Source organism: Pogona vitticeps, chromosome 1, assembly GCF_051106095.1.
Source record: "Pogona vitticeps strain Pit_001003342236 chromosome 1, PviZW2.1, whole genome shotgun sequence".
Classification (NCBI taxonomy): Eukaryota; Metazoa; Chordata; class Lepidosauria; order Squamata; family Agamidae; genus Pogona; species Pogona vitticeps.
This window is the reverse complement of record NC_135783.1, coordinates 215662104-215683867: the sequence shown is the minus strand read 5'-3', so window position 1 is coordinate 215683867 and position 21764 is coordinate 215662104. Positions and strand designations below refer to the sequence as shown.

Here is a 21764-nt window from a genome sequence, read left to right as displayed (position 1 = left end):
TTGATTCTGCCCAGTGTGGTTCAGTATTTGTGATATAATCATGGGCCTGTTAGCATAGACAAATAAAAGCCAGCATTGTCTGTAAGGCACAATTTGCTGGTGCTAATCTTGGAAGGCTATTGGGTTGTATCTGACAAAGCAGAAATTCTCAGCCTTTGCTATCTTGCATCTCACCAGTTCCTCTACCAAACCTGCCATGAAAGAAATACAAAGCCTGCTTTTTTTGAGAAGAACAACTGTATCTCTACAGGCATTGTGTTACTCTATTTTTGGAGCAATGGTGGGCAACGGCAGTGGTTCTTAAACATGAGTCCCCAGATGTTCTTGGACTGCAACTCCCAGAAATCCTGGCCAGCACACCAAGTAGTGGAGGCTTCTGGGAATTGCAGTCCAAGAGCATCTGGGGACCCCGGTTCAAGAACCACTTGACGGGGATAGAGGATTTAAAAATATGATAATCAAGAGTGACCAAAGTTACTCCAAGCACACCATGGCAAGTAGAGTTGGTAAAAGATGGCACATCAGACTTGCAGTAGGACAGGAAAACTGAGGGCCTGTGAATGTTTGTGTTAGCAGTATGGAAACATGTCACGAATAGATCTTTTCATGTTGATGTCCCTATGCACTGAAATTCCCTCTCTGAGCCCCTGAAAAATAAAATGGTCTTTGCAGGGATCTCAAAAGGATATGTAGGATGGAATCGTTTTGGTGGGCTTTTGGATACTTTTGGATTTTATCTGTGTCTCCAGCACTTTTATGGTGGTGTATTTCTTTTGCTCTTTTTGGCATGTTAAGTATGTTACATGTTTTAATATATCTTTTATTATTGTAATCATATTTTATTCTGTTCCAGGTGTCCTCAGACAGAAGATTGAGAGAGGGTCGGAGGATGGAAGGAGGTATCTCACCTGGATCACTTCTTTGTCCTATTTAGGGTACGCATACAGTGACTGAGAACCAGTGTGAGGAAGTGAACAGTTCCGTTCAGTATGGGCAAAGATCTGCTACTCTCCTGTAGTGGTGTCAGAAATGTCCAGGGGCCAGCTTGCAGTCATTTTCTCATTTGTCCTCCAACCAAGGGTGATTCATGAACAAGGGAAAGGAGTGCCCTGTTTCTCAAATCAGGAATGGCACTCCCCTTGCTCTGGTCACGAGCTGTCTGTGCACAAAGCCTATATTTTAATTATCTTCCATGTAACTGAAGGACTACTACTCACACCCGTGATATGGTGAACAAGAAGACATTATTATGGGGTTAAAATCTTCTCTGAATCTCTGGAAAGTTTCCCGAGAGAGGAGCTTTTATGGTAGGAATCTCAGTTTCACTCTCTTTCCTCTTGAACTTACCTTTTTTGTATGTGCTCCATGTATATCAAGGTGGCACAGATGGCTCTCCTCCCCAGCTTCTCCTCATAACAATCTGGTGAATTCAGTCAGGCCAAGAGACAGTGTGACTGGCCCAAGGTCACCCAATAATATTTTTTGTGTGGGAATTAGAACCTAATTCTTCAAGGTCTTAGCCCAGACTTCAAACTGATACCTCATGTGATTCTCTTTGGTTAAAATTATTTGAATTCTTCCCATGGTAGTGAAGACAAGATCACCAGCAATGTGGAGAACATCCTCTTGTGGCACATATGCAATGTCCAGTCAGGGAGAAAGAGGAAGCCATTTTACACTTAGCTCCAAAGGGTCTCTGACATTTTGGCTTGTAATCACTATACACCACCAAAGCTTAATACACTCTATCTACTGAGAATACTGTTTATGGATCAATGACCTGAGAGCATTCAAAACCTGATTTAAAAGAATGTGCCCTGCATTTTTTTCCCCTCAAAAAATTTAGCTTCCTTTGAATGCACATAGCTATCTTTCCAAAAGACCATGAAAAAGGTCAGTATGCCTCTCGGGTAACTGAATAAAGCCGCTGCCGCCTCCATGAACAAAATGTACTTGGAATGCAAAAGCACATGCTCATGGATAGCCGTGATAGATCCCAGATGTAATGCAGCAATTAGCAGCATGGGGAAAAGCCATTTGAAGCTAACAGAAGAGATCTGGGTCCAAACTAAATATTTGAACAAGCATTTCATCAGTCCCTAAGAGACGCCATGTTGAAAGGAAGCTATTTGGTGGAGGGGGTCACCACAGGCTGCCCCAGAAGGGCTGGAAGGAGTGCGGACAAGTGCAAGTGCAAAATGTTTCCACAAAGTATGCTTTATGGCCCTGTATTATGAAGGGCCTCTACATACAGCAGCAGCAGCAATGACAAAGCCGTATGCAGATTTTCACATAACATTCATTTAGTAATGATGGGAATAATAGTATGTGGCTTCTTAAACTTATCCATGTAAGCCGCCCCGAGTAGACATTGTCTAGAGGGGCGGGGTAAAAATTGAATAAATAAATAAATTAAACGTGACCAAGGTTAAGGCCTCAGATTTCTTAATGTGGCCTAAGGTGCAAGCCCTTCCCACTTGACAAGTAGATTACCTCCGTTCTCATGGACTAACAGGTGTATTCGCTAGAAGGAAAAATTCTCTTCACACAGAAATTGTAACCGAATCGTAACAGTGCAACCCTAACCATGTTGACATGGTTCCTTCAAAATTTATAACTTCAGGAGAAAATGTGTTTAGGATCAGTGTAAAAAAAAATCCATTATATCTCCCACTATCTTTACTAATATGACATTTCCATGAACTGTCTGCAATTGTACGTTGCCTTTACAACGCATCTGGAGATTTCTTGCTCTGCCCCAAATGTATACTAGAACAATTTAAAAGTTGATAATGTCATGCTTCCAGTCAAGGAAGGTTCTGGAAACCTCAAGGAGATGGTGTAGTTCCTTCGGCAAAGCACTGAATGCTGTAGATCCTTCCGTGAGAAAAAGTTATGTGACCCTTTCAAAAGAAATTCCACTTTTCCACCTCAATGTTCCCTAACATTACAAAGAATAATTTTCCTCATTTCTCAGAACAAATTGTTTTCAGCATACAATCTATTTCTTTTCCATTAGCCCCATTCCCCAAAGCTTGATTTAGAACACGTACATCTTGCACCTTTACAAAATCTCAAGGTGAAATCTTCATCATTTCACAACACTTCACTTTTTGTCGCTAATGGAGAGCAAGCTGGCAGCCATCAATGCACTGCTGAGGCAAGGACATGTTGCTCTTCAAGTTATAAATATATCTCTGACACAAATACTCTCCAAATTATTCTTCTTGAAAGAGTTGAGGCAGCACGCTCTCCACTGAATGCACAGTCTAATTGTTCATTATCCCTAAATTTATTTCTAAATCTTCAGAACTGGTGACTTGGACTTCTTGTTACCATTTTCTGTTTTCCACTTCCCTCTCATACATTCAATTTTGCTTGACTTCTAGGGTCATGAAACCTGTTCCATTATCTACCTTTGTAACACTAGATAAATAGGGACGATACTGTCATATTTTTGTTCCAAATGGCTTTCAAACAAACTTAAAATTAACTGTAAATTGGCTATCATTTTACCACATTTGGGATAATGGATACAGCAAGAACGATTTGCCTGTGCTAGTCCACAAATTGACTACATACTGTCATGGGTTTTGTTATCATCATCTGAAGAGCACTGAACTTTGTGACCAAAGTGCTTGCTATTCACTGCCTAACATCTATGTTCTACATATATCTCAAGTAAACAGCCTTTGGGCCACGTAGAGCAAGGACATCTGGTTGAGGTGCGGTCACCCACCCCAACCTCCCACCTGTCCAACTAGCTGGTTAGCCATTTTGCTGCAAAAAATGTCTTGGCATGGCAATGGCAGAAACCTCCACAGGCTGTGCCATGTGTGGGGAACATGCCTCTTATTTTCACCCTAAATTGTGTATCCCACTTCAAAACACGGTACACACTACCTGTGTGCCTTGGTTCAAAGGTAAATCAAACTTTCCTTGCTTATATTGCACCATCAAAATAGAGCAGTGCAAACACGACAGGGGCTGGTAAGGACTGCGAAACAGGGAGGAGTCCATTGTGCATGGTTCAGTCAAAAGAGATCTATTGCTAATTGAAGCTATTTGTTAGAACTGCTCCTTCCCTTAAATGGGAGGGTGAGGCAGCTGTTTCAGACACCAGATTCCAAGGGTGAGGACCTATGGTGGTCTTAGAGAACAGATCTGTGTGTACCCAGGCCTGGCCCTGCACTTCCCACACTAGATGTTGCTCTCAAGTGTAGTGGGGGAGGTGGTGCATTCAGCAGGCTCAATGAAGCCCTCACTGCTCCATCCACCAAGGAATTGTGGGGTATCACCATGGTCTTCTCCTCAGTCACAGAACCTTTTAAGCTGAGCCTGTTACTCACATTTTCACTACCTGGAGCTATGTCAAGTCAACTGAGGACAGAGTTGTTGTTTTTTTTCCAAAAACAATTTAAGCTTGGGTTTATCTTTTTAACATGGATACTTTCAATATCCATATCCACACCAGTAAAAAAAAAACACAAGTAACTGTAATTGAGGATAAAGTCTTAGTGGATGATTTTACTCCTCCCCCTTGATGTAGCCTCTGGTTAAGGACCATGACAGGATGGATGCAAACTGTGTAAAATTGTTTTTAAGGTGAATGAATTTATTGACTTTAAAGCAGTGGGATGGCGTTCTGGGTTCCATAAAATGCCTATTTCATGTTTTATTGTTACCTGTGCTTACCTATTTTGTGTGTTTTAAGCCACCAGATGCAAAATATTTCCCCATTATTCCATTCAAGTGTAGTAGCACAGACACACAGTCCCTTGAAGCAAAGGAAATAAGGCAACTTATTCACTCTTTAGGATTTCTTTTAATAGGGTTTGGGAAATGTATTCTTTTGGACTACATCTCACATCTTCTGACTAAGGGATTCCAGCAGTCTTAGCATCTTTCTCAGACCCATGTGGAAAAGAGAGGGGTTGAACGTAGAATCTTTTACACACAAAACATACCCTGTGCTCCTAAGCCAGCTACATGTCTATTCCAGCTTTGTTCCAAAGAATTCAAAGCAGCTTACATATAATTCCCCATTCCACTTTATACACTGCATTTGCAAGCCAGTTGTCATTGAGCATTTAGAATAATCCAGGAAAGAAGTTAGTGCAAACCAGGACCTGTCTATTACCACCTCTGTACTTATTTAAAAGAAGAAGAAAAATTCTAATCAAGCCACTTTCAATAAATTATTTTCTCTGTCTGGCCCTTAAACCATAAGATGTGGGTTTTGGCTGTCAAAAAAGAGGATCAACAAACACATCAAGCAATTAATCATCTCAGTCTATGAAATGGTCTGTAAATCATGGTCCTTTTATTGTTACACATTTTTGAACTTTGGCCCAAAGGCCTACAAATTGACTTTGTGTGCTATTAAAACAGGCAACTCATGTGTTTCTCTAAAGATTTCTACAGTAGACCCAGACAGAAAGAGCCAGGTGTGCTCTATTACCGAGCTGCAGACATTAGTGCCACTGGGGGCAGGAAGCAGGGGAGAACGAAGTAAACAATGTTCCAAAGCTGACATCGTGATTTTTAACGTAACGTGGCTATTAGCGTTTGTTTCACGCATATAGCTTAGGATACACTCATATAGGTGCTGAAGGATTAAAAAACACAATAAATTGAACCACGAAGCACCTCGTGGTACAGTGGTTAAACTGCTGTACTGCAGCTACAACTGTGCTCCCGGGGTTCAAATCCCAGGTAGCTGGCTCAAAGTTGACTCAGCTTTCTATCCTTCCGAGGTCGGTAAAATGAGTACCCAGCTAACGCTGGGGAGACAATGTGTAGCCTGGATAATTAACTTGTAAAACACCCAGAAAGTGCTTGAAGCGTTATGGGGTGGTATATAAACAGCATGCTTTTGCTTTGCTTAAACTAGTTATCTTTTTAAAAACAAGCTAACTCCAAAGTGACAAGGTTTGTCTCAGATTTATTTTATTTTTTTGTCCAGAAAACTAGAGAGTATCCACAATGACATAGAGATATGGCAAATGGATTGCTGAGGGCACAGTTCGGACAAAAGAGAAGACCACAGCCATAAGTGTTTTTAGTTAGAACAATTCATCCTTCCCTTTTAAGAGCTGCTGTGCATCTTTCTGACTCAGCAGATGGGCATGCATTCTCTTTGGCACACTTCACCTGGAGACTGCAGGATCCAGTAGCTTCTGCCATCAGGGTTGCAGATTCCAAGACAGGAGAGAAAACGTGGAAGAAGGATGTGAGGGAAGGGAGGCAAAGAGGGGGAAAAGAGAAAATGGAACTGTACTGACAAAGAGAGAAGCAACATAAATAAAATAATTCCACTTCCCATGACTCTCTGCAGATGATGAGGGGAAGCACTTAACTGATTGAGCTACAAGAGGTTGTTTGCTGTTTGGATGGGAGGAACAAGCCAAATGGCACAACACTCCTCCCCAGTGACCTCAATAGACCCTTGATAGCCAAATCCACCTCACACCCGATCAGCCATTCTATGTGTTTTTTCAGAATCAAATGCCCACAGTCCAAACAGTGAGGCTTCCCACAGGTTGTTTCCATGCTACCAGCACATCTGCCTATAATCACTGGGGCACATTTCACATTTGGTGGCATGACCCATTTGTTGGCAGTGGAGATTCTTCATTCAGTTGCACTGAGTGTTCATTCTCTCTTACATTATCTTTTCCAGCACTAGTAAAGTGACCATCATGGTTTTGAGTCTGCCAATGTGTGCCAAGGAAAGCAAAAGTAATCCAAAAGAATGAGGAGTTGTACCCCATAAAACAAGTTGGAACACTTATCTATTTTACTTACTGTGTTTTATTCTCTGTGAAGGGGACCCAAGGCACTTCGGCAGTGTCGTGCAGCTACAAACAACTTAGGGACAGGGCAGATTCTGTGCCATTGTACAGAAGATCCTGAGGTTGTGAGAATGTGCAAAAGTTGCAGGTTACCAGCAACCCATTCCCTGAGACTTTTAGTACCAAAGCCAGAAACCTCAAGAAAGAACCCAATTCTTAGGCTCCTAGTCTGAGCTCTAGTAACTGTATTTCCCACCACTGTTGTCCCCACACAGCCTGCAAAAAAAGGGGGGGGGGGGAATTTCTGAAGTAAATTTTGAATAGTCAATATGTTCCACTTGTTTGTTTCTTTTACAAATTAATTCATTTCTTAAAACATTTTAGTCTGTTTTCTGTAAAAATACACAATTCAATGTACATTTCAGGATACATAAAAACAACAACAAAACATTACAATAAAGCAATAGACAGATAAAATCCTAACCACCAACCTGTTAGGCTGGAAGAGAATAGAACTGGGTAGCTATAGCTCTGCTGGCTTCTTGGAAAGTGAAGCGAGGGAAACTTCTTTAGTGGAGACTAATAGATAATACCTTCAAAAGGAAGACTGCTCTTTGGCAGCTCATCAAATGAAGGATTAATCTCTGTAGAAGACCATAGGTGGCAACTCTTAACCGTGGCAGCTGGTGCCCCCCAGGACTGGCAGAGTGACTAATGAAAGAATCGCCAAAGTCAACAGTGGGTGGTGCCAACTAATTCTGCATGTATTTCTTTCCTGTCATCTCTTGCAGTGATACTGCAGTACAACTCCTTATGAATTAACAGCTAACTGAAGTGAAGAGTATTGTCCTACAATGGTTCAGTGTTGGCTTCTACACTGTCACCCTTCATTCTCCGGTAGGGGCTTCTTTCACTCTTTCCAGAGAGGAAGAAGATGGGGAGCGAGGCAGAGCCACTATGTGCCCTAATCATTCAGCCTTCCCTGCACCCAAAACTGATTGAAGACCCCATATTTGGACATTGTGACGGCAGAAAGGAGCTGGATTTGAATTTGCCAGATACAAGGACCCTCCTTGGGGGCTGAGGGATCAAGATGTCGTTGTTATCCCATGCTGTCATGTCTGAGACGTGGCAGGCCTATACATGAGAGCTCTCCAACATGTCCGATCCTTAATAGCACTGCTCAGCTCTTGTAAACTCAAGCCTGTGGCTCCCATTAGGAAGTCAATTCATCTCATACTTGGTCTTCCTTTTTTCCTGCTACCTCTCAGCTTTCTCAACATTCAGAAAATCTCGCCTTCTCATGATATGCCCAAAGTAGAACAGCCTCAGTTTCAACACTTTTGCCTCCATAGATAGCTCAGGCTTGATTTGATCTAGGACCCACGTTTCATCTTCCTGGTACTCCAGGGTATCCACAAAGCTCTCCTCCAGCACCACATTTCAATTGAATCATTTCTCTACGCCTCTATCTGACAGCTACTGAAAAACTGCATTCATCGTTCTGATCCTATTTCTCTCATGTTTTACTTCTGTTTCTCACCTGTCCTTTACTATGTTCAGCGTTTTTCCCATCTAGGTTTTTCTTTTCTTTTCGCTCCAGGAATTACCTTTTCTCCTTTTCCCCTGATGATATCTCTGGTTTCAGTCCATAGTTCTTCTGGTTCATGGTCAGTTGAGTTTAGTAATGCAAATCTGTTCCTTCTCTGGACTTTATATTCATTAGAATGTTTAAATTATATTTTGGCACTACAAATCTTTTAATGTTCTTTCTCAGCTTTATTCTAATGTTGGATATAAACATTTCATGATCTGCTCCTGGTCTTGTTTTGACAGATAAAATATAGCTCCGCCATTTCCTGCTTCCAATTACCTAGTGTGTTTGATTTCTATATTGGCAATCTCTGACATTAATAAAGAAGCACTTACATTCAACTTATGGTGACCCTAGTAGGGTTTCCAAGGTAAGTTAAATATTTAGTGGTTTTAGCAATGACAACCCTGCTCCACTCCTGTAAATATCCTTGGTTGAACAGGAATTTAAATCCAGAGCCCTAGTCCACCTCTTTATCCACTATGGATCACATATTACCGGTAAGTACATCACACTGTTTGTATACAATACACAGACACACAAATCAACTCAAGATAAGGGCATTTCTAGCCACTTTCTGTTAAAATTCTTGTTAATTTTGTAAAGTTTGGCCAGGCTGAACAATCCCCAGAAGATCTGAAGACAGAAAAGTGGCACCCAAGCTAACTACAGATACCTAGCTTTGCATTAAGCCTTAGGATGAGCTTGTAGGTGTGGTTATAGGGTGTGGTTATAGGGTCTAGTTGCAGTTTTACGTGCATCTCCTTCTTTCCTGCCTTAACATAAACTCCCACTTTGGATGGCATTGTAAACTGAATTAGAAGAGGTGTCCTTAAAATTGGATGTGGTCCCTTTGAAGAAGGCAACTTCATGGACATTTTTAAAAAAATAAATATTACTGTTTGTGGGAATGATATGGAAAGTTTGTCCTAATAATAAGATGCAGCACATAGATAGCTAGACGCAGAGGATCTTTGATCGTTCGTTTAAACACTCCCACCACGCTGTATTCCTCTTATTTGACTGATCTTTCTTTATAACAAGTAGCAGTTATTCCTCAGTATTGTGCTAATGGAAATGTGATCCCTTTTCTATTAAAAAGAGAGTAATTTATACCCCCACTTGCCCTTGTAATTAATGATTCCTATTTCATCAAATATGAGGTGGTTTTAAAAACATAATTAAACATAGCTTATGGCATGACTTCTCAGGGAAGGAGGAGATAAAATAAGCAGAAAAAGAAACCGGTTTAATAGTATTGCTGTGTTGTGTTAGACTGTTACATTACAGATGTACAGGAACACACCTCTGAGAGTGTGTCACCAGTTAACATAGCCCTCCAGAAGGCCTTACTGATATGAGGAGACAGTCCACTGTCGAACCAGTTCTTAAAGTCAGATCACATTGGGCAGACTAATAGTAGACACCAAATCTACCAGATTGGGAGATATTTAGGCAGTACTTTTAAATTACTAATTTAAAAAAACTCCAGTGAATTATTTGGCTACTTTCTTATTGCAGTAAGTAGTCAATTCCACACATTTTAACTGCTTGCCTCTTCTTCCTGAAAATAAAATGCTTCCCCTCTCTCATGCTTTATCCTAAATTGAAGTTGATCCATCCATCCTATTATTTGTAAGGTCTGTGATCTTTAATATGCTTGTTTTACATAGGAAATATTTTCTGAATTATTCAGTATTTCATGGACTCTGGCTGCCCATGCTTTTTGAAGTATTGTTTAGCAATTGCCCAAACATCTTGCCAGTGTCTCAGGAAACGAAGTACCGAGGTTTTGTTGAGATGAACAGGGCTCACTTCTGGTCAAGAGGGTAGATTCGGATTATAGCTTTGTGAATAAGTATCATTGAATATACAGAGAGAGGAGCCATAAAGAGAGAGATAGAGACAGGAACTGTGGAAAGAGAGAAAAGGAAAAGCTGGGGGGAGAGATGCTATAGAGCAGCCATGGGAAGTGTGTGGGGGGGGGGGAAGAGAGAGAAGCAATAGATAAAGGATCAAGAGAGAGGGGGAAGAGGAGCCAAAGGGGAGAGAGCTAGGAGAGGGAAGGAAAGTCAGGAGCCACAAAGAGAGGGGAGGAAAGTCACCAGGAATGAGAAAGGTGGAAAACGGAGGAGGAAAGCCACAGAGAGAAAGAGAGTGAAGTGTCACAGCCAAGGCTATTGAAAAGAACACCTACGACAAGTGTGTAATGTTTGTATGAGACACCGTAGACAAGACGATTGTGTCAGGCTCTGAGATTTTCCCTTACTTCATGTCTATCTGTGAGCCACAGGGAGCACAGAAGGGGATCCTGTAGATCATTTTGACTGCTGCTATTGGTATTGTCAGGCTGGCCCTTGCCATGTAAATCTTGGCACTGCTTTTCATGCTGGCAACTCAGGCATGGTTTTGCAAGGCAACGTGGGACCATTTCCTTGCACTGTGAATCCAGGATAAAGAAGCAATATCCCACATACTTTAAACAGGGACTTTTTAAATGATCGAACTGAAATCATGCAGAGTTCAGGCCTGCATGTCAGGGGCAAGATCTAAAGATCCCATTTTACTGTCAGATGAAACCATAGCTCTTACATAATGGCCACCGTCCTACAATGATGCCAAAGACTTTTATGAGCTCAAATTTATTATTCTCATAGGTGGTTGAATAAAGAAGGTGAGTTTGGCAGCAGACTATGCTTCAGCAGGTTTGATATTTCTCATTTGTTTATATAAGCACTTCTGGCAAGTAAAAAGTAATACATGAGGGGGGAAAACCTGCTGTGCTGAAGGGATAAATCAAAGTATTGGGAAGAGGCAGATGTGAAATATATGTAAGCTGCTTTGCACTCACCAAAGTATTTCTTCTTGGGCTGATTTCTTGTTTCCTACCTTCTAATTTGAAGCACACTGAGGATCAGGGGGAAAAGAAGTGAACAAAATGACAATTAGATAAAGAAGGACCTTTTTTGTATATTGCAAAACAGCCAAAAATTTATTGGCCTGTCTGGCCAGTAAAGCTTTTTCTGTAGGATAACCCAACATGAAAAACCAATAAGCTGCACCTTTCACAGAATCATAGAATTAGAAGGGATCTTGTTTGATTTATTTATTTTAGTCTAACTCCTGGCTTTGGATCAGGAGAACAGGATGGAACTACAGCTGCTGACCAAGCTGTAAGTAACGAAAGCCCACTGTCTCCTGAGACAGTGTGTTGCACTGCTGAAGAATTCCTAACTGTAAAAGATCTTCAACTTAAAGAGGTTCCAGTTGATGGAAATGGCAACAAAACAGATTTGGGTTAAATTTACAGAGGTTGAACCAAAATCTGTTTTGTTAAAATTTCTGTCAGTTGATTTTGAGTCTGCCCTGTGGAGCATCTACCTTATCTTCTGCAAGAACTGCCTTCCAGATATTTATATTGTTATTCTCCCAAATTTTCTACATACCCAGTTGTTTCAACCCTTCTCCACAGAACTGGTTTCCAGATCCCTTACCATCCCTGTTCCTCTTTTCCCCTCATACTTCTGTGTTTTTCTCAGAAGCTCACAGCTGTGTACATAGCTTTTTCCCTTTATCATCACATCAGCTCTGTGAGGTACATGGGCCTGAGAGGACATGTGGCTGCTTCAAGTTCACCCACTGAGCATCAAGGCTATATTGAGATCTAAACCCCAGCTCACACTGCTGAGTCTAACATTTGATCTGGTAGTCCACACTGGCCAGAATTTGGATTGCTTACATGATCGCACAAGGGTGACTGTACAGGACGTTCCCACCCTGCGGGCTCATCTTCATGCACCCAATCTTGCACTGGCTACAAGACTGGGCATACAGCCAGTCATACAACCAGGCATGCAAAAGAGATTAAAGAGGAGGGGGAAACTGCTGTGTAATTGTGTGTGTACTTTCTCCCATTAGATTTTGGCCACTGGTTCCTGAGATCATGCATTCCCAGATCGTACCCTGTCTATTCTTGGCCTTTATGGAAGCACCTTGATCCTACGACTGCTGAAGAATGGGCTACCTGACCTAACCAACCCACAAATAAAGCAGCAGCAACAACCTGAAAGTGATTGTTTCAGTTTCTGCATGGGATAAAATTGGGAGCTTCAGTTATATCAACATATCAACTGCCAAATGCTTAAATTTTCTATGCAAATGTATGGTGTATAGAGGGATGGATGGATGGATGGATGGATGGATGGATGGATGGATGGATGGATGGATGGATGGATGGATGGATGGATGGATGGATGGATGGATAGATAGATAGATAGATAGATAGATAGATAGACAGATAGATAGATACATAGATAGATAGATAGATAGATAGATAGATAGATAGATAGATAGATAGATAGATAGATAGATAGATAGATAGATAGATAGATAGATAGATAGATAGATAGATAGATAGATAGATAGATAGATAGATAGATAGATAGATAGATAGATGATATGTAACTTTTGGATCTCAGAGGGTCAAACGAGATGAAATGTTTAGCATGTATCTAGAGTATGAAAGATGTCTTTTGTCATATCTGTCTCATAACTAATTTTGTGACTGGCCAGTGGAAGGGTTTGCTTTTGAATTCCAATTACTATAAAATGGCATCTTTGGAAAAATCCTGTTGTTGGAAAGAAAATTGTTAATCACAGAGAACAGACATTCTCTGTAATCTCTAGTTTGACTGTCAGATGACCGTCAGGACTGTGCTCAAGATGGAAATATGTGTTCACTTTTACTATTTTCACATGTCTTAATAAGTAAGGTGAGGTGTGGATAGCAAAGCAAAAGATAAACTAAAAGCAAACATCTTGAGCAAGATATCTGTGAAGATTATCACTCATCCGGGTGAAGTTATCTAGAAGTTAAGTCATGGCAACTGGACTTCTTTCTTATTAGGTTGAAATTTTTTGCTACTCATCCAAGTAGCTCCTTCAGGCTGTGGAGAGTTGAGGAGATCCCTGAAACATCCTCCACATTGGTTTCACTTCCCCCTGCTCTGAATAAGCTCGTTAGATGGACAAAGGACTGGAGGTGAGGGATAGCCCCAGTTCTGCAGTCCTTCTCCACACATTGTCATGGGCCGTTAACCGTCATTAACAGTAGTCTTTCTGGTGTGTGTGGTCCTAATCTTTCTGGGGATGGGTGAAAGGGCAGGAAGATAAATAGGAGAGAGACTGTATCTAAGGCCTCCATATTTTCTATATGGACATGTATCTGTGTCTGCAAATGGCAATTGGAAACCAAGGTTTGTTGCAGCCTTATCAATTCTGGTTTGTTTAATTCCTGGCTTGTTACTTTTGAACCCAGAACTGCAACTTGACATCAGCTTGTTTCCTAAATAGTCTGTTCTCAAATGGGAGCTGACAAATGTAAGGGGAGAGAAAGAGACCAGACATGGGAGCAGCAGTTTATGGTCTGCTTGGTCATCTGTCCATGGTATAAGTAACAGTTTGTGGTTTATGTGACAAACCATAGCTTGGCTTAGCTTGGCATGTGAGTTGAGAACAGACACTTTGCAGATAATGTGCATATTCTTCCCCTGAGATGTTGTTTGAATTTCTTCATCCATGGTTTCTTCTGCAGTATGTGCAGTTGGTGAAAGGCCAAAGCACCATATATGGTGGTGATTACGTATCTTCAGAATCTGGAACTTGTATCACAGGAAGGAAACTATAGGAGGTCATATATAAACAGATCTGTAGATATACTCATTTTTTCCCTCCACATCTTGCTGACAGGCCTGCTGCACAACTGGGTAAAATGTGAATTACAATCAGACAAGCGAAGGCCTCAGGAGATGTCAGATAAATTCCTACTTCAAAATTGCATTTGGCAGTAGAGCTAAAATTGGACCAGCTGCAGACGCCAAGAGGAACACCTAGCTTTGGGGCAACCAAAGGAAGTTTCAAGGGAAGCAAGAAAAACCCAGAGAAATCTTGGAAATTAAAAGTTATGGACAAGATAAATCACTCCTTCTAGGACTTAAGGAGTTGCTATTTTGGGGTAAAATACACTCATGTAAAGATAAAGCTGAAAGCTTGCGTAAATAATTTCATAAATAAATCAGAAAAAGACTTCATTAGTAAAATGAAAATGTATCTAGAAGATCAAGAGCATACCAAGAAATGACAAAGGAGCATCTTGGGAGATGGTATACTTTCATAAAACTTGTTGCAGAAAAAGAGCCTGCTATTTAAACAAGCCATCCAACTTATGGGGCCAACAGGTCCAACATACCCAAATGCCTTCAGGGATCTGGGTAGTTGTCTTCACTCCCAGTCTTTTCCCTGCTAGTCTGTAGACACTCTAGTCTACAGACCCCAGGGGGGTTACCAGAGCTCTTCCTAATCCAGCATATTGAGGCCCCTCACAGATGGGCTAAGCAGGGTGTGCCGCAAGTGTGTTATATGCACATAGTCCACTGCCCCTGTAGGTGGGTGGCATAGGCTCCCTCTCTTGTCAAGCCGTAGGACTCCCCAGAAATTCCCCCAGATCCAAATGCCAGGTGCACCTGGCTAGCTTCCCTGGGGTACGTGGTGGAGATCATGCCATGGCTGCAACACAGATCTCTTGCTGGCTGTGGTGGCACGGAGTGGTTTGGTTGGAAGAGGGTGTTCCTGCTGCTTACGGTGGTGGTGGTGGGCCTGTCACTGGTTCTACACTCATCACAACTCTTGTTGATGTACCTCATCCTGTTGCATGAGGGCAGCCTCCTCAGGTGGCACCAGCAAGTCTAACTAGTTGCCATTATCAAGGTCACACCACTGGATCACCTCCCAGCCTTTAGTGCAGAACATTTTCCCTAGTCTAATCTCCTGGACCTCACATGCCTCCCAGTCGGCAGCATCTGTTCATTGATCCTCCTTGGCAGTGTCTTGCTCTTCCTTAAGTTGGAGCTCCACCATGGCTGTAGCCTCGAGGGTTTCTCCCACCTCCTCATCACTATTGCCCCAGTCACTGGGGACCTATGCATGCCTGCCTTGCTGAGGTGAGGACCCGAATTTTCTGGGTAGTGGGACTCTCGCCACTCCCATACTGAGTATAAATCTTTCCATTCAGACAACAACAACTTACTGTATTTTTTCTGAATATAAGAATCCTCCATGTATAAGACACCCCCCAATTTTCTAATGCAAAATTCAGAAATCATATTTTAAACATCAGAAAGAAACACATTTTATTTAGTAATTAGGCAACATTTACATGCCAGGACTATGATATTATGCATCATCCTTACCAGTCACTGTCGTGCTGCCTACACCAGTGATTGAGCCCCACCACTCAAACTGCAAAAAAGAAGAAGAGAAGAAAAGTAAAGAAACCTGGCAGGTGGCAGCTGGAGCAGCAGTGGAAGCAGAACTGGAGGGGAGAATCCCGGACACGGAGGTGCCTCCAGACCCCACTCCAGATCCGCCTCCAGTCAAGCCCAGCTGTGCCTCTGTCTACAGCTCAGCCATTAGGAACATGGCCAGCCTGCTGCAGCCAGTGCCAGCTGCTCCGGATCTTGGCCCACCGCCCGTCAAGGTGCTAGTTATGTGGCTGAAACTGCCTACATGCTCTCCTCAGCATCAGCTTGCATCATTTGCAAGGCTTGTGACTGTCTCTGCAAACAGAGACAAGCTATTGGCAGTTTCACTCGTGACTGGAGGCAGACGGTTTGCAGAGACATTCGGTAGGCAGTTTTGCAACCGTGCAGTTTTCTCCTTGGCTTACTTGCATGTAAAAGACAACCCTCAATTTTTACTCTAATCATTTTAGGAAAATGTATCAGTATCTATTTCTTTTTACACGGAAAAATCCGGTACCTATTTCTAAAGGCTTTATTTATCTACATTGCCTTTGTATTCCATATATAAAACATTCTTCAGAGCTGTTGTAAAATCCAGAAGTCTCATAGCTATGAAGAAAACTGTAGGCAAAAATCATAGAATCATAGAATAATTGAGTTGGAAGAGGCCTATAAGGTCATTGAGTCCAACCCACCCACCCCCCTCAAGGCAAGAATCCAAATCAAAGCAGATTTGACAGACCGTTGCCCAATTTTCTCTTGAATGCTTCCAGCAATGGAGTGCTCACCACCTCCTGAGGTAACTGGTTCCATTGTCATACTGCTCTAACAGTTAAGGCATTTTTCCTGATATTCAACCTAAATCTGGATTCCTGTAACTTGAGCCTATTATTACATGTCCTACACTCTGGGATGATCAAGAACAGATCCTGCTCCTCCTCTGTATGACTGTCTTTCAAGTGTTTGAAAAGTACTATCAAACTGAATTTAAGTATTAGGCAAATACTTAAGTCAGAATTGAATCCAAAATACAGAAAGACAAATATAATAAAATATCAACAAAATAATGTTTTGAGTTACGTTCTAAAAATATAAGAGCTTATAGCATAATAAGAACAAAGACAGAGACCACATCTCTTAGTAAAGCATTATAACTTTCAGTAATCTTTAACCTTACTTAAAAAGCATGGGAAAATATCAAAGTTTTTAAAAATAAAAACATATCAAGTAAAATGTATTACTTTATATATTGATTGTTGTTCTTTAATGCCTGTTGCACAAAGTGGAATAGAACACAAAGTGTTGAATGCTTTCCCTTTCCACAGATTGCCTATGTCCTATCTCCACATATGTGTCACATGTTTTCCTTTACTTTTACCAGAAACAATTTTTCTTATCTGCTTACCCAGGTTTTTCAACAGTAGGAAATTGCTAGATATGCGACCAGGTTAGAAACAAAATAATTGGCAAGCTTCTATGTTTTGAGTAGTCCTGCTAGTTTTGGGAAATTCTGCCTTATCTTTCTTCTACATATGCAATAATGTGGAATCTTAATTCCTACATTTCATGGATTTTACACTTTCCAAAAGATGGTGTTATAAGGTCATACAATTTTTCATTCATTGACCTATTATTTATAATAATATTTGTAAGGAACATCCTGAGGGCATTCCACTAGGTGAAGGAGCTTCTGTAGTACTATAACGACCACCCTTTGAACCCCAGGCTGGGTGAGACCCAGAAGGTGCATGAATTAGCACTATCGACAAGCTTCTAACCTAGATTTGTCCACCTGTCTCTTTACCTGATATAGAAACTCTCTTGATTGTGCACTTTGTACTGAGCACACCAACCCGACAAAGTAGGCCACCCAAAATAATACAATTAGTGAACATAGCACCTTGGCCAAGGCACCTTCTTTAGACACTCAAACCCCTTTTCCCTCAAGAATCACACTTGAGTAAAATATAAAAAGGTTTATTAAAATTAGTTTTAAAAGTATAAAGAATTCAAAAAGGTAGTTGTACAGTTTCAAAACAATGCAAAAGCAATAAGCAATGCATATTCAAATAATTAAGTGAGCTCTATGTAATCTTCCCTCAAAAAATAATAAAAGCTAACTAATTCTGCCTAAAACTATTTTCCAGCTAAGTAATCATGATTGAGTTGCTTTTCTCCTGAGTCTCTATCCCTATGCATCTATTCCATCATAATCATCAGACAGACAGATACGTGCATAGCTAGCTCCTAACAGCTTTTTGCTAGATCTTAAATCCATGTTCCCCCAACATGGTTCAAGTCCTTTGTCCAGTAACCTCACCCTCCAAATGTAACTTCTCTCAGTCTTCTCCTCGTGATAATCTCTCCTGAGGAGCAATTAAGAATGGAATGGGATGTCTAGGCTCAGTGTGGTTTGTCTTTGGTGTGGCCTGGAGCAGGGCAGAATAAATCTTCTTTCTCATACAGATAAGTGCCATCTGGATCAGCCTAGAGAAGTACAACATAATTCATCCAATTTCCTCACAATATTATCTCTGTTCACAAATTACAACCAAAACATGTATTCAGTTGCCAAGACAATTTAAAATTCATTGACCTTGCTCTGCTGGAGCTGGCTAACTGTTTTGCAGTGACTTAAGTAAACTACTGTATCTTTTCAAACCAAAAGTTTTAACAGTACTTTCCTTTTAAAGCAAATTTTTCTAACTTTCTTTGCAACAATTCTCTCTTGTTGAAAAATAGCTCTGACAATAGATTTGGGTGAGCTGTGGTTAACTGATGGGAAAAATGGTTTCTGGGATTTTCCCTTATTTGATGTCACTTTGTGAATGGTAGTGAGCAGAAGAGGATATCCTGCAACGTAGACCATCTTGATTGCTGCCATTGGTGTTATCAACACTTGGGCTGCCTTTTGCTATGCAAAGCTTGGCATCTGTTTTCCTGCTGGCAAAGCAGGCACAATATTGTACAGCAGTATCAAGCCACTTCCTGGTGCTTTCAATACACAACCATAATATCCCACATTCATAAACTGGATATTTGTTGAATAATTGAATTTAAGTTGTAGTAGCAGTTGTTGTAGTTATTACTGTTGTTATTGGCACTGATATTGCTACTGCTACACAAGACAGGATATCTCTGTCTTGCTTACTGTGGTGTTTCTGCTGCAATATGCACGAACTGCACGTGCTTTCAAGAGAGTCTTGGTTACGTTTTGAGAGTAGCTGCTAATTTTTGTCCTTTTCTTTCCCCCTTGCTTAGACAAAGGGACAAAGTCTTTGTGTCTTCTGGCGGAGGATTTCAAACATCATTTTGCTGCTTGAGCAGCCTCTGTGTAATCAATTCCAAGGAAACAGTTACTCATTTCATACCTCAGGCTACCTTGTTCTTTATACCTGTCTTCATAATATTTCTGCTTTGGGAATAACAAAACTAGTTACACAGCATATATGAATATTTTTTAAAAACACACATTTTTTTCATACAGACATAGGCTATTCTTCCTCTTTTTAGATGATCACAGATGAAGTGTTCTTTTACCTAAAGTAAAAGATGTACTGACTTATATATTGACTTATACCGTGTACTTCCATTTAATTATGTTAAATTAAAAGTCTACATTGTGTTTTTGAGTTTTTAAAAATACTTTAAATCTTAACATTATAAGTTGCCTCAGGAGTTTCTTTCTGGGACAAAAAGGCAAAAATGATGTTACAAAAAAAAAGAAAAGAAAAAAGAAATGCATATGTATTTCAGAGAAAGACTTTGAAAATTTAGATTACTTCTGTACTTGAAATACTTCAGCAGCAAATCATCACCTTTCCAAATGTAGACATCTTAGACTGTGAAGTACATAAACTTTCAAGCTGATCACCTCAATCTATTTGTAACTGTCTCATTTATGCAGTTTAGATCATGCTGAGAGAATGATTTAAGTCAGCATACCCGCCTCACACACTAAATTCAGCAGCCATAGCAACGCATGAATGGAGCAAGTATAGGTTCAAAATACAAGGCCATAGCTATTATTCCAGAATAGTTAGCAGTCCAGAAGCTAAGAGAGAGAGAGAGAGAGAGAGAAAGGGGGGAGTAGGGATTCTTTATATAACTAGTGACTGGAGATTCTGCCATGACTAAATTACAGGGTACAAGTGGGCAGAAGTGTTACAGAATAATAACTCCATTGCCAGGATTCTTCAGAGAAGCTGGAATCTAATATGTTCTGAAGAGACTGAGTCTATTCCGTTTCCACTTACATCCTTGATACAGAATGAAACCAGCACAGAATACTTTAGCCAAACTCCAATTGTTAATCCCAGCTAGACAAGATCTATTGAAACAATAGGAACTTGGTAAGGGAACACTTACATAATTATCACTACACAAGAGTGCAGCAATAGAGATTGTGCAGCAAAGCAAATCAACATTCCACGAGGTAACTCAAAAACAAGAGATGCTCCAAACAAAAGTTGTTTGAAACTGGACTTGGATGAGCACCCATGCAGAGACCAGTTATCTTTTCTGGCTGCAGATTTAAAACAGATCATATACACTGAAAAGACCAAACTTGCTTATCTTGAAAGAAAATGGTCAGCCTCAACCCCTTTCCTTTATTTGGAAGGAATCCAGCCATTGTGGCAGGGGTAATACTGACTTTGAAAAAAAAAACATTTGAGGAGGGAAACCTCTGAGTTTGGGACTTTCTTTCTTATAAACTAATCATCAGCATGAAGGCTTGAGACATGAACATTAAGAGCCGGGAAGGGAGGTCTGAACTTTTGATCCTGCCAGTCAAAAACACAAACTCTCTTGAGAGTTTTTACTCTTCATCATCTCTGTGCCTCTGTCAGTGACTATCCTGACAAGATTCCAGCTGATTATAGATATAAGACAATGGGTGACTGTTTAATGGTGAGGAATTAGAACCTACTCCTTCTTTAAAACACCCTGTTTTATATACTTACATTCAAATCAGACACTATAGTTAGAATGCAAGTAAAGAAAGAAACCGCAGTGGTCTTTCAGCTACACAAATTTCTCACACCATTGTACCCGAGCAATCAGAATGCAAACTAATCAATGTTCACCTCCTGATGGCCAAAGATTGGCAAACGAGTATTGGAAAAGTTTGTGATAGGCTAAAAGGAGACAGCTTTCAGCACCTAAAAAACTGCCACTTCTTGCAATAAACTCTCTGTAGCATCTGGTTTGAGTTTGCCAAAACTCAAGGTGTCAGCTGAAATCTCAGAAAATTACTATTCCTTCTTTCGGGCAGAGAGACAAATCTCACGATGAGTGGTGCTGGAGGAGAACAGAGTTTGTATATATGTTGCAGAACATCAAAATAGGCAGGACTGAGGAACTGGGGAGAGAGCTGATAGATGCAGCATCTGGGCCCTGTGTCAACTTGGGACTCTCGTACCATTTGGAACAAGGTAGGGAGCAGTGTCATCATGACTCATGAGCCTTCTAGTCATATTTAATAAACGTCCAGCTCCATAATTTGGCGGGATCCCCTTAGGCCAAATTATGAGAGTAAAAGCCCCAAAATAGCAGGAAATAGAATAGCCCCTCTACCTCTTTTCAATCCTCACATTGTTCCTCCGGCGACGGCCGCACTCCATTGCACTGTGGGAATTGCAAAGTTCCCTGAGACTTGCAAAAGGCCCTGGGAGGATGAATTCTGACAGAAGTTGCCTCCAGACACTCTACAGGGAGGCAGCCTCTGTTGGAACCTACCCTCTGAAACACCTTTGCAAGCCTCAGAGAACCTTGCGATTCCCACAGTGCAGCTTTCCAGGTTGCAGAGCAGCTTCCCAGTGTACAAAAAAAACACAGGTCAGTTCCATGAAACTGCTTCCTGGGCCACAGAGCACAGGACCATCTTCAGCAACAGGTCCTTCGTCTTGCGAAGGATAGCTCAGTTGCATGCAACAACCTCCTGCCCTCCAGAGTACAACTCAGAGCTTGGTTCCAGTGACAACAACAACAAAAATGTTCTTGCATCAGGTTCTGTTTTTCAAAACTCAAACCTAGGTGTTCACACAAGGTATGTGCATGAATGAAGGAGAGTGCCAA

General features: G+C 41.0%; 1 long non-coding RNA gene across 1 annotated transcript; it reads right to left on the bottom strand.

The window, feature by feature from the left end:
- Positions 1–779: 779 nt before the first annotated feature.
- LOC144583247 (uncharacterized) lies at positions 780–18568 on the bottom strand. The gene is made up of 4 exons (XR_013536945.1): positions 18007–18568; positions 15636–15684; positions 6808–11295; positions 780–6179 (listed from the first exon to the last, which is right to left on the bottom strand). It is a non-coding gene; the product is annotated as an uncharacterized LOC144583247 (long non-coding RNA).
- Between the last annotated feature and the right edge of the window lie 3196 nt (positions 18569–21764).